We start from the raw sequence: 13,650 nt of genomic DNA on the forward strand, positions 1-13,650 counted from the left end.
AACGAAAAGGTTGAGAACCACTGGTCTAGAAGATACACACAATAAACAAACAGGCAGGCAGGCAAGCGCTGAAGTGTGGCCGCAGCTGAACGTACTGATGAATCTCACGCCCTCCACGCACACATTTCAACATAACGGTTTAAAGATTTGACACATTAAAATGGGAAGGAAATGAAAATCTGTCTCAGAATACCTTTCAGAACCCAAGTATTAGAAAGTTTAAAAAAATAAATAAAAAACAGGAGAAAAGGATGAAGTTGGCTGTATGCGCTGCAAATGGTGTGGTCCAATTATTACATGTAAATATTTATAGGCGAATAGTTCTAAGTTTACAACAGTAAACTGTTTACTCAAATGAAAAGTTTTATTTGGGGATTAGAGAGAGATTGTTTTCTTGAACTCCCAAGTGGCATTGTGTTTTGAGTTCTGTTTTAGTTCTGCAGCAAACCAAATTGAATTCTGTTCAAAGCATTAATATTTTCCCCCCCATCCTTCTGTCCACCAAATTAGACCCCAATATTTACCCAGAAAAATTCATAGTTTTTTGCACTGTATTTTCCATTAAAGAAATGAGAGAGACTGTCTCCTACAAGCCATCATGTAGTAGTGAAGGGTAATTAAACAGACCAGGGCTGGTCAGAACTTTTTGAACAAACTGAGTCTTAAACAAAAAGCTTTTTTCAAAAGTGAATGTTTGCAGGGCTGGATCCTCAGCGGGTGGAAATCAGGACAGTCCCATTGCAGAGATGTGCTGATTTATACAAGCTGAGGATCTAGCTTATCAGGTTTGAATAGGCACCAATGAAGACCTCTGGCTTTGAAGAGCTCCATTCATTAACAAATTACACGTTGCTTCCACAGGATTCGAAATTCCTTTTTCTCAGTGACTCTGCCGTGCCCCTTTTCCCTCTGTGTTTGCAGAGATCTGTGCTCAAGGCTTTGATCCTACCCTGCACGGGTGCTGCGGTGCCAGCCTATGTGCAAATTGAAAGACAATGAGCTGAATGGAGATTGCAAAGCACCCAGGCCTTGCACTGGAGCAAGGCTGCATGGTCACCCAGTCACCCCTGCCGAGCAGCGGGTCTGAGGCCCAAGAGGGGAGCACATGCCTCGGTGCCTTGTTAATACAAGGGAGGTGTGTGCTGAAGTCCGTGCGCACTAAGAAACACCCATTGGCCTATGCTCTGCCCCTTTGACTCTGCGCACAAGAGGCAGCTGAGCTGGTGACTGCTCAGCTCGAGCAGCTCCGCCATATTTCTGTCCATGGCTCCTGAACAGCTCCCTGCACTTCCACTTGTTCTGGAGCATGTGCTCTGCTCTGTACCGGCTCAAGGCCAAGCTCCCTGTGCACATGGCCAATGCCAAGCTATGCTTTCCATTCAGCTCCCCTACCATGCAGGAGAGGTCACCGAGTGCACTTCTGTTCCCTGCTATCACTATATTCCCGGTAGGGCCTGATCCTGTCAACAGGAGTCTTTCCATTGCGTATAATGGGAGTTTGGATCAGGCCCTTGAGCTGCACCCTTTCTGAAGCAGGAGATGTGTTTTCCCAAGTGATCCCTATGGAAGTTGTGGAGCCAGTTAAGAAACTGGCACAAAATGCGAATACAGAAACCAGGCCCCAGGTATTTGCCAGAGACAAATATTAGAATTTCTTCCGGAGAAATCCCCTCCCACCTCTCCCTACTCCATCCTCGTACCCACGTTCTGAAGACGGCATCCAAGGAGCAAGTTGGTAGGAGCCGTTCTACTCGTCCTAGCTATTTCTGGGTCATTCTGCACCAGGAAAAACAAAGAAAAGCTCATTAATGAAAAAAAATGAAATGGGATTTCCCTAAGCTGATTGCCGATTAAAAAAAACCCCCTTTCCACATTCATTTTTTTGTACAAAAACCATCTGTCAATATTTCAGGCTGCCTCGGTCTCCCCGCCTTGTTCGAGCTGCTACTAGATCAATAGGTGCCCATTTTCACGCGTTTCTTCCTAATCTTTTTAGCTAAGCTTTGTGCAGGGTTTTCAAAACATTCCCAGTGGACCCTGTATCCATTTAGCCAACAGGCAATGAGCTGTTTTGTGCTCAGAGATGCGCAGCTCCAATCCAGGTTAAAAGCGACCTGACTACTGAACAGGGGCGGCTCCAGGCCCCAGCATGCCAAGCGCGTGCTTGGGGCGGCATGCCGCGGGGGGCGCTCCGCCGGTTGCCGCGAGGGTGGCAGGCGGCTCCGGCGGACCTCCCGCAGGCGTCCCTGCGGAGGGTCCGCTGGTCCCGCGGCTTTGGTGGCGCATCCGCAGGCACGTCTGCAGGAGGTCCACAGGAGCCGTGGGACCGGCGATCGGCAGAGCGCCCCTCGCAGCGTGCCACCGTGCTTGGGGCGGCGAAATGGCTAGAGCCACCCTTGCTCCTGAATGTCGGACAGGATTGTGGGAAAAAGCAGCTCATTGGGACTCCTAGGCTGCATTTTGACATGATTCACCGTATTAAAGCATTTATGCCTATTGCAGGACTTAGCTGGGCCTTTGCCATGCTGACCACAAGTCCTAGAAACGTGATACAGAGCGATACTTTGCAATTCCATAGCACCTTGCATAAAAGCATTTCAACGAGCTTTGCAAACATCTAGGGCGAGGCTGTGCAACCCTGACTCACGGTGGTGGAACAAGTAACTTCCTAACGTGAGCATGGATTGCACAATCCATCTGTAATGAATTAAGCCTCAAAACAGCGAGGTACTTATTTCCATTTTCAGGACTGCTGAAAAATCCAAGCTCTGAGCAAGTAGTAATTTGGATGGGTAATTAGGTGCCTCTTTAGCTTCTCCATCATCATCAAGGTACAGGAAGGGGGATTTTGTACATTGGCAAGTGATGATTTTTGGTCCAACTTTATGTGAAGCTTCCATTTACCAAAGAGCTAACAAACAAACAGACGTTTTACTAAATGGTTAATCCATTGTTACAAAGTCCAGCAAATTGCTTATAACCATATAGAACACGTTGTAGTGGTAGGTTTATAACCAACTATAAAATGCTCTACTCATATCTGTCTCTCTGTTTATAACATTTGTTTGCTAATGAAATCTAACTGGAAAGTGTGACTTTTTTAAATGCCAATTGTACTGGTCTGTTTTATAGGTGTGGAAGCTGACAGAGGTCAGGTGAATTTCCACAGATCACTCAATTAAACGGAGCTGGGAATAGAACGTAGGACTCTGACCCCCAGTCCTTTGATGTTTTCCTACAGACCAGGCTTCTTCTCCAGCCCTCTTCTCCTTCCCAGCCTCCTAATTGTTTTTCTTGTTGTTTAGCAAAAAGTGTCTTGCTGAGGATTCAGAGCAAGCCTTCAGAATGAGGACTCATAGGTATTCCTCCCCATTTTGCGATTCTGCACCTCGGGCAAGGTGCTTTACCTCTGCCTCAGTCTCTCCATCTGTAAAATGGGAATAATGATCCATAATGATGGTCTAAGGACTGATGGTCCAAGGACTGTAAGCTCTTCAGGACAGGGACCATCTTTTGGTTGTGTGTTTGTTTAGCAAACCTAGCACAATGGGGCCCTGATCTGGGCCTGTAAACAATATAAACAGTAACAAATTCCTTACCTCAGAGAGTTTACTCATTCTTGTTTGTAAGGTGCTTTGAGATCCTCAGATGAATCAAACAGTCTTATTGTTATTACAGCTTGAAGCCATTTTAGGCAGCAAGATTCTATAGTTAGACAAAAGATTTTCTGCATCCATTTCTGTATTCACTAATTCCTCAGGAGATTTTGTGTGGGAGTTTTAGTGACACTACAGATAGCTTTCATTCATTTGCTTCCCCAAGGTCCATTGAGAATCAGGCTCAGCATTGAATGGCAAGTTGACACAGTGGGAAAAATCCATCCCTGGTATAACTTTGATGTAAATCTAGATTCTATTGATTAAACACAAGACAAATTTGGCCCACTTTATCTTGAGGTCAAATTTTAACCCTATTATATATTTTTTTCTTGTTAACGTAATGCAGTGTTCTCTCATTCACATCTGTCATTCAGACAATTTTTGTTTTTGGCTTAACACAGTCCAGAGAGAAAACCAGCAAATCAAAGGAATCGCTCCATATTTGATGCTCTTTCTGAAGCTCAGAATCAAGGGGAAACTATTTCATCCTCTCCTAGACGAAGTCTCAAAACATCTCTCAGTCATGGATTTGAACCCCGCGCTTCTCCAACCAGGAGGATTGGGATGCAAAAAGAATTTGAGGACGACTTTGGTAAGACAGCATTTAACAAAGCATCACGAAATGCAGTAGTTATTCATGACATTTCTAAGCCAGTTTGTAACGCCATCAAATGTTCTCTTCTGTCCTGCATTAGAAGAGTATTATGGGGCTTGTATTGCCAGCTGTGATAAGTCCAGGGGTTCTCAAACCTGGGGTCATGACCCCTCAGAGGGTTGCAAGATTATTACGCGAGCTGTCGGCCTCCACCCCAAATCCCGCTTTGCCTCCAGCATTTATAACAGTGTTAAATATTTTAAAAAATGCGTTTTTAATTTATAAGGGGGGGGGAGTGTCGCATTCATAGGTTTGCTGTGTGAGAGGGGGTCACCAGTACAAAAGGTTGAAAACTACTGGGATAGTCAGACGTGTTTTGAATTTTTGATGTTTCAGCTAAAAAGGTCATTGAAATGTCAAACTTTGGCACATACACAAAAAAGGAAAAAAACCACGAGCTTTGCTGTGAAAAAAAAATTCCCTCTGTCTTTCTAGCCAACTGTAGCAGTGACAAACATGCCCCTGATTGTGATAGTGTATATTGTTGCCATATGCTTTTGTAACCTCTTGAGGCTTCATTGGAGGATCTCAAAAAGCTTTATGATTAACCCTCCCAACCCCCTCTTTGGTACATACGGGATATTGTCCCAGTTCTGCAGATGGGGAAACTGAGGCAGAGAGCTTTCAACCAAGTGAACCAAGGTCAGTGGCTGAATCAGGAGTTGAACTCAGGATTGCTGGGGGATTGGCAGGAGGAAGGTTGTCACTTTATACTCTAAATAAATGTTTGCATAGAGACAAGGGAAAGTTTGTTGCTGAAAGGGTTAAGGAGCAAACAATAGCAAGCATGCCTTTGTCAGAGGAGACCTTGGCTTCCTTTTGCCAAACAGTAGCAGATGGTGCATTGTTTCGAGGGCTTTTCAGAGACAAAAGAACAAGATCAGATAATCTTTCTCCAAAGAGGGCACTTTGAAAAGCCCTTGCTCTTATCAAGGATGCTTCATTGTTGCCCCCACAAGATTTTATATACAATATAGGATTTTTGAGGTGGGTGAACAGTCAACATTATTTATTCTGTCTCTTCCTCAGCCTCCAACAAATAGGGAGGGCAGTTCAGATGCTTGGACACTAAATCTCTTGTCTGCAGAGTTTCCCATTGAACAAAAGATGTTTCACTCATCCAGAATTAATGGATAAGGGCCCTGATTCTGCCGTCTCTTGATCAGCGAGGAAAACACCCTGCCAGATACAGTGTGCGAGTTGAATGATAGAAACCTCTTCCTGTATACAAGCCAGGCAGAAGTCTTTGCAAACCCCCAGCATTTGCAGAGGTTAAGGGAGTTTGACTGAATCCAGCCCCAAGTTTGATTGTAAGCAGGGTAGCTTCCAGCCTGTGTCACTTCTTCCTAGGTGAGGTAAGGGATTGTCATTTTGAGGGACAATATAGATTTGAACTACAGGTAAGAAAGAGCTCCGCTCACCACTGGTGTCAAATGGGAGATGCATATGAAAGACAGTATTAAATGCTCCCATAACTAACAACAACAGTCAGTTAATACTGGTACACTTTTGCAGAAAAGAGTGCGAGTCATTTCTGCAGTGCAGATTGTATAATGAGGCGCAATTATATAGATCACTGCAAAATGTAAATATTTATCTTTAAAATATGTATGCATCCCCCAGGTACTAATTGCCACTGAGTATTTCCTTTACACTATAATGAAATCCTTAATGTATACAACAGAAGGGAGCAGAACAAATGGGAGCTTGCAAAATATCTAATATTTGTTAATATCTACCACCTAGAGTTAAGTGAAAGAGCCCATCCCTGGCTCTTGACACTTCTGCTTTTATAAGAAAATGCTGACCATATAAAATCCACAGCCCCACTCAAATACAATGGACTGCCCACTTCATATATACAAATTGTTCTTTGACAAACCCATGTAATTTCCACAGAGGATCACTGGAAAGCAACACACATTTTTAACAGAGGGGCATGCCAGTCAATTTAGGCAGAAAATATACTTTAACTTAATATTGGTCTGAGCTGGTAAGCAAATGTTCTCCAGCTTCTGATTAACACCAGCCACTCTTCTGTAGGGTCCTGGGCTGCAATCTTCTTCCGCGCAGCCCGGCTACAGCACAAGACTGAGGCGGAACCACATATTAAAAGATCATTGAAAAGCAGCAGCCCCAAAAGTTCCGCTCTTTTTTCCTTGCCTTAGGAAAATCTCCCCAGCAGCTTAAATGAGTTTTGCCTGTACAGGAGCTGGCACTACAATTGTTTATAAGATTTGTGTAATCCGCTATAGATCAAATCTTGCGCCTGTCGAAATCAATGGGAGTTTTCAAGGGAGTAAAACCAGAATTCCACCTTAAGTGTGTGGTCCTCCAAAGCTATCATATATATTGGGGGAGATTTTGGGAGGTACTAACAGCAGTTAAGCACTTGTTTGTACTTCTGTAACTATATTGGGCTAGAAACAGATATAAGTATAGTGTGCATGGAGATATACTAACATAAAGGTATAGCTTATTTAATATCGAGGTTAACATGTATGCTATTTAACATATCGTCTCCTAGGTGCCTAAATCCCTTTTGAAAATCTTACTCTTAATGCCCAATCCTGTAGTCTGCTCGTGTGACTGGCATGATTTTCAGTTAAGAGGACTTGTGAAAGTAAAGTCTTCTCACATGACTAGAATGAATAGTTTGGGATCTTCTGAGATGAAAGATTGTGGGCTTTAAACTGAATTTCACTGTAGGCCCAAGATTTCTCATTTTCTTTTTAATTCAAGCTACAGTACAGCAGATGTTTTAAATTATTTCGTTAGAGTTGGGACTAAAGGTGCAATCTGAGCAAATAGCCTTAAAATGTAATAATTTCACTGGAAGCACAAACAAGAGATATTTGTACATAAAACCATTTCCTTCCTTTGCAGACACTTAATCTTTTGTGTCACTAGAGGGAGCTAGCCTCTTGTTTGTAGAACATGGAGACGTGATTAAATTAATAGAATCAAAGCATGGCAGAGACTTGTAACATCACTGCTTCCATTAATTGTCCTCAGACTGAAGAGCTTGAGACAAGACTCCTTTGATGTTTTGCCTTAAGATCATATAGTAGAAACTGAAGCATCACCTCATGTATTTCACAACCGCTAACAACCTCGTTGCCTAGCAAAACTCAAACAAGTTTGGTCTTTGACTTCCAACTGGCTTTCAAGTGTTTTGCAATGAGCCCCCTTTCAGTGGGGGGCATGGAAGTGTAGCTTTCTCCTTGAATCAATAAAGAAAATTGCTCTGATTCTCATCACTATTAACTTTCCCCTTCTTTGACCTAGTACCATTCCCCATTTGAGAGGGCTGTTTGCATTGTTCATTATCCGGCAGATAATCAGACCATGGAGTGTTTGTTCAGGAAGAGACCCCCCTCCCCACTCCCTCATTCTGTGTCACAGCTACTCTTCTCCCAAGCTCTAGCATGCCGCTATTTGAAACACCCCACTCCAGGAAGTGTCCTGGGCACGTGTGTGTCTCCTACACTGAAGCAAACAGTATTGTTCTTGCACCACTGGTTGCACATTAGAAGTGCAGTGGATTGGGAGAATTCAATCCAAACGTAACTGGTGAACAATGGAAATGACATTTTTATGGAGATTTTCACAACTTTGACCAGCTATAGTTTAAAGATTTAATAGCTCATATTTCTCTGTCCCACGTAACGGCTGAAACCATAGTGAACATGCTCCAATTTGGAATGATCTCCCTGCCTAGCTCTGTTCCCATTAACTAGCAGCAGAAGCCAACTGCTTTGTCGCTGTGGAAACAGCCATAGGTAGAAATTTTGACTGCCTCCTGGACTACTGTGCAGAGCTGCAGTAGGGGAGTTGAATTGGGCCTACCAGTGGAATTTCAGCCAACCTCTTGTGCTAGAGGATTTAAAAATAAGCACACAATATGTCAGAAGCCAGCGAGAGTAGACAAAGTGATTCTGAGAGGTTAGCAAGCAGATAGTATGAAGACAAGCCAAAAATGTGGAAGTGCTCAGGTCCCAGGCAGATTTATTTATATAGGGAAACGGACAAAACACACAAAGGCTACAATTCAACAAGGTGCACAAAACTGCCAATAGTCTCATTCATTTTCATGGGATCAACATACATACCTTTAAGCATGTACTTAGTCACACGGGACTACTCTCGTGCTTAAGGATCTTGCTGAGTCAGGCCTAAGGTTAGAATTTTAGCCACCTGGTTCACTTCTTAGAGTGTTTAATTTTTGCAGCTCTCTCAGCTTAGATGATGAAAGTAAACCAATCAATTTCACTTAGCTACAATCCGTTCCTAATCTCACTCCATCTCAGGCTCTTCTGCACTAGTGCAATGTTGAAATGTTTGGGCTGCAAAAAATGCAGGGGATGTTTTCCCCTCCCCATCACAAACTGTTTCCACTGGATTTTGATTTCCTTAACTCATGGAAACATTTATTATCAGGCTGAAACTGTGAAAAACTTGGTTTAAATTTGACCTAACTTTTCCCCGCCTCCTATAAGGTGATCATGGCACAGGGGATTGGACATTCAGTTGTGAGATTATAAATTCCTTTCAGAGGTTTATAGAGTCCAAGGTCAGGAGATACCATTGTGATCATCTAGTTTGTCCTCCTGTATAACACAGACCACAGAACATCCCCAAAATCGTCCCTACAGCAGATCTTTTAGAGAAAACATCCAGTCTTGATTTTAAAATTGTCAGTGAATCCACCACAATCATTGGCAAATTGTTCCAATGGTTAATGACTCTCACTGTTAAAAATGTGCAACTTATTTCCGGTCTGAATTTGTCGAGCTTCTAGTTCCAGCTATTGGATTTGTCTGCTAGAGCAAAGAGCCCATTATCAAATGTTTGTATTTATAGATTGCAGTCAAGTTATCCCTTAACCTTCTCTTTGCTAAACTAAATAGATTGAGCTTCTTGAGTCTATCACTATAAGGCACATTTTCTAATCCTTTAATCATTCTCGTGGCTCTTCTCTGAACCCTCTCCAATTTATCAACACCCTTCTTGAACTGTGGACACCAGAACTGGACAAATATGCCAGCAGTCGTTGTACCAGTGCAAATGTATGTGTGATCTTGGGCTGCTGAAGCGCCTTGAAGGCTCTCTTACATGGAAAAAGAAAGCTCTTCATAAGAATTACTCCAATTTTATCATAAAGGAAAAAAATACAGCCTGATAGTTAGTTGTCTCAAAGTTGCACTTACACACATTTCGAGTCGCAAGTGCATATCTTTGTGATAACTGGTTCGGACTGATTGCTGACACTGGCAGAAAAAAGGGAAGCTGTCCTTGAATAAAGCAGCAGTAAGTGCTTCTGTCTAACTGCAAGTGATTAGAAAAATGAGACTTTGAGCCCAGCTTTTTAAATTATATCTAGTAGGGATGCTACAGGGTTTACTTAGATTATGCAGGTGTAGCGGTAAGTGATTTAATAAATAGCCTCAATGTACGCACACTCCAGTATGTTTTTTTTTAAAACGCTATTGGAATAGAATGGAGGCTGTGAAATTTAGCCAGATAAGGGTTTTTTTGAATGCAGGATGCAAAGAGTGCATCAAGATGGAGAACACAAGGGTGCTGGATGAATGGGGTTTGTTTAAATGAGGTCCAGCTTTATGTAGCTTGCTTTCATGCTGGGCATATGTAGGCATTAGGTGCACTTGCATCATCTGCATCGGCAAGTTCCCTCTACAGGTTCCATAGAACTGCATCTGACCTGCTCCATATGCATCTGCATCTGCATACCACTTGCACACAATGAATGAGGTTCTGCACTAGGGGTGACCCAATTTTATAGGGACAGTCCTGATATTCAGGGCTTTCTCTTATATTAGCACCTATTACCCCCACCCCCGTCCCGATTTTTCACACTTTCTGTCTGGTCACCCTATTCTGCACTAAGCGGCCAACAAGCTTCCTTGCACACACTCTGCCAGGGAATGTCCCTGAAACTATTTAAAGTCAGGAGAGAGACAGTCAAGATGGCAATACCACGTGCTTTAGCGAAACAATAAGCTCCCAGTGAGTAATAATGTGACCTCACATTAACCTTATGTTCAAGAGAAATAAAACAAGATGGAAGTGATGCAGCAAATCATTTATTCACTGTGGCCAAAGTAGCATTTTAATGCCTCTAATCTGTATAGCAGTAAAACTTTCAAATTTGGAGGATAAGATGAGGCTACCTCATAGTCATAATTATATCCCGGAGAATCCCTTCTGGATTCCCAGCCACAGCTTTGGAATGGCCCAGGTGTTAGAGTGCCTTTAAACAACCAGATAAGCAAAATTAGTGTTTAGAACCTTAGGGTAATTTTATATACAAGTGTATAAACTATATACAATTATATAAAGGAGACACCCTGAAATGGATGTTGAACATGATGAGGAATCCAAGTAGAAGCTAAGGTACTGCTGATCTGTCTTTTCCCTGCTACTCTCTTCAATACATGCAAGATCTTGCTATGCAATCAACAATTCTTTTCCCTGCAATGTCACTAAAAATGTGAGATTCCACTGCTTTTTGGCTAAAGTACCTTGTAACATTTCACCAGCTCAGTATTGCCAGCCCAAGTATGCAAAAGTCATAAGTCAGCCCCCGCCCCCCAAAATTACAAGATCTTCTTTAAAAAAAAATTTTTTTTTTAAAAAGTGATGGACTCTTTTTATTTGCCTCCTGGTTTCTGTGTCATTAGGACACACTTGCTTCACCTTTTCAAGCTTTTCTCCAGAACCAGGAGAGCTAGAAACATCCTTTTTTTTAAAAAAAAAAAAAAAGCTGAGATTCTCATGCACTCTTCTCTTGAGTCCAGAAACTGGGTCTTTAAAAAAAAAAAGCCCCAAATTTCATAAGACTTGTGCTAAAATCATGAGATCTGACGCCACTGCATGATGTCAGTGAAACTGCCGGCAGAGCTCTTAATCACCTCGCAAAACAGCAACAACGTTCCCTTAGGAAGCCTGAATAACTTTGGGGCATTGACGTTTTATTTCCCCCACCTCTGTGTACACATGCCATGATGCTTTTTAGGTCAAGAAATGCACACGCTTTCTGCAGCTTTGATAGACGCCCCTATAAAAAAAAGAGGCTTTGGCATTTTCAAAACCTGCATATGTAAAGCTAGTATTGGGATTTGGGAACCTTTGGGCCCAAAGTATACCAGCATGATCTATCCCCCTTAATGCAAACATCCCTGAAATTCTGGGGGGAAATGCAGCTCTGAAATTTATAAATCAGGCCCATTTCTACTTACGATACACACAATGATCCATTTATGATACTCATTTCTGACAGTGACGCAGCTCAGAGTAAATATGTAACCTGTTTGAACAGGCTTCACAAATTCATCGGAGAAGCTTTATATAGCCAAGAACATATAATTAGTAAACATTACATCACCTATAGAGCAACAGCCAGGAGAGTTGTAATAAGGAAGTAGCACTGAGATGGGAGTGCCTAGAGTGAGAACAAGCAACAGCATCAATATGCCGCGGTTATGAGATTGTGCCTCCCTGCCAAAGTGAAAGAATCACAACTGCAGTGCAGTGCTGAGAGAAGTGGGGCACATGGAGGAACAGGTGCAGCGCCACAAGAAGTCTAGAACTGGTGGATCAAGGTTTGAAAGCTTTTATTCTGTTCTATGTATGTGCATTCTGTAGGTGCAGCCCCGAGAGAGGGAGGAAAAGGTGGGATTACCCCCCTTTGTACCCTCCAGATTCCAGGCTGCTGCAGGGGCTGAAACAGCCCCAGGTAAGTTTGAGCAGCCCCCAGCTGCTCTAATTTATGGCAGCCAGCCATCATCCAGTCCCACTGCCGGCACACCCCCTTTGAAGTTCCACCCCTTTTCTCTGCCCCTCATGTTGCTAAAAGATTATCCAATAGCACAGAAGGGAGCAAAACCACTTTCTGCTCCTTAGGCTAGAGACATTTGTTTCCAGTGGATGCAGCACTGTTTCAGCCCTGGCTGAGTCCTCTCCCCTTTGTGGGTGGTCACCAGCCTTTGGATCCTGCCTGCTTCCAAGCTCACTAGGTCTGGGCAGCATCCAGACACTGTCTTTAACTCTGGCCTCTGAGGCACACTCCTGGGGTGCAGACCCCCCTGCCTTGCACCCCCTCTTTGGGATGTGGGACCCCACAGTCCGGCTGCACTAAGCCTCAAGATCAGCAGTGGACCCCATCCAGTAGCTTATGCATGCTCTGTTAGAGCCACACGCTCACATTATTCTTAGCTCTGTATCTCTCCTGTACCGTCTATCAAAACCAACACAGCCCCATATGCTCTCCCTGAGTCTATGCCGACCCATTCCCTGAGTCCCTAGGCCCAGTCTGTGTGTGAGGCGGGTAGGCCCTTCTTCCCCTTGCCGTCCTTCTGGTTCCTGGCGATATTCAGCTGGTGAGAGAGAGGAGGTGTCTGATGCAGATGCTGCCCTTAAAATAAGTTTCAGTCCCCTCTGTCAGGCAACTCACTGGGCAGCTTCAAAGCCCTAGTCAGGTGGCTAAAGTCCCAGTGCCCAGGAGGCAAACAGAGAACCAGGTTCCTCTAGCCTGGCCCCGCTTTTTAGGAAACACACCGTTCTCAGAGAGGAGAGTCGTTGAAAGGTGATGCCCCCTGGATGATTCTCTCATGCAGGGTCGGACGCGTAGGCCCCCTAACACAAGACTGCAGGCCAACATGAGGGTTACAGTGCGCAGTGAAGCGTGTGATCAAGGTCACCCATGAAATAAAGATAGAACGTGGTTTTCACAGACTCAGACTGGGGGTGCAGAGTAAAAGCCAAACTGTCACAAGCACATGGGAGGCACTACTGCTCTAATAAAGGCCAGAAATCCAACCAGGGAAGGCCTCTGCCAGGAGATCCAAAGAGGTGTCAGTGGGGTGAAGCAGCTAAGGGTCATGTACACACTCTTCCTTCCTCCTGAGTAGCCACCACCTGCCCCTATGGCTAAGTAACACACATCACCTGTCATAATATGCGATTTGGAGGGCATGGCCAGCCTTAAAGCATTGCAGAGATCGGGAGTAGCCGCCCCACGATCCTGATGGAAAGTAGCCTTCAAAATGCTGCTAGATTACATATCACCAAGACCCCGATCCAGCCAGCCATCCCTGTTCAGCAAAGCAGTGACACGCAAGTGTTTCAATCCCACTGACTTTGGTAGGACTTAAGCAGGTGCTTCAGAGTACGGTTGGACCCGAAGTCAGTGGTGATTTATACAGATTTAGTGATGTGGTTTTGGCTGAATGGAGCTGTTCTACCAGCAGCTGCAGATGCCTTAGGACATCCTGCTCCAGATCTCATGGCTTGTGGAGCTGGGACAGGCTGGGGGCT

The 13,650-nt window shown here is 43.9% G+C and overlaps 1 long non-coding RNA gene across 1 annotated transcript in view; it reads right to left on the reverse strand.

Moving 5' to 3' along the window:
* The window catches only part of LOC120386581, a 19,827-nt gene continuing 6,177 nt past the window's right edge, over nucleotides 1-13,650 (reverse strand). Inside the window, exons 2-3 of the long non-coding RNA XR_005589787.1 lie at nucleotides 1,701-1,776; nucleotides 1-974 (exon numbers count right to left, since the gene is read on the reverse strand). This is a non-coding gene — a long non-coding RNA (uncharacterized LOC120386581). The remainder of the gene's footprint in view (nucleotides 975-1,700; nucleotides 1,777-13,650) is intronic.

The sequence above is a fragment of the Mauremys reevesii genome, linkage group 19 (genome assembly GCF_016161935.1).
Source record: "Mauremys reevesii isolate NIE-2019 linkage group 19, ASM1616193v1, whole genome shotgun sequence".
In the NCBI taxonomy this organism is placed as follows: domain Eukaryota; kingdom Metazoa; phylum Chordata; order Testudines; family Geoemydidae; genus Mauremys; species Mauremys reevesii.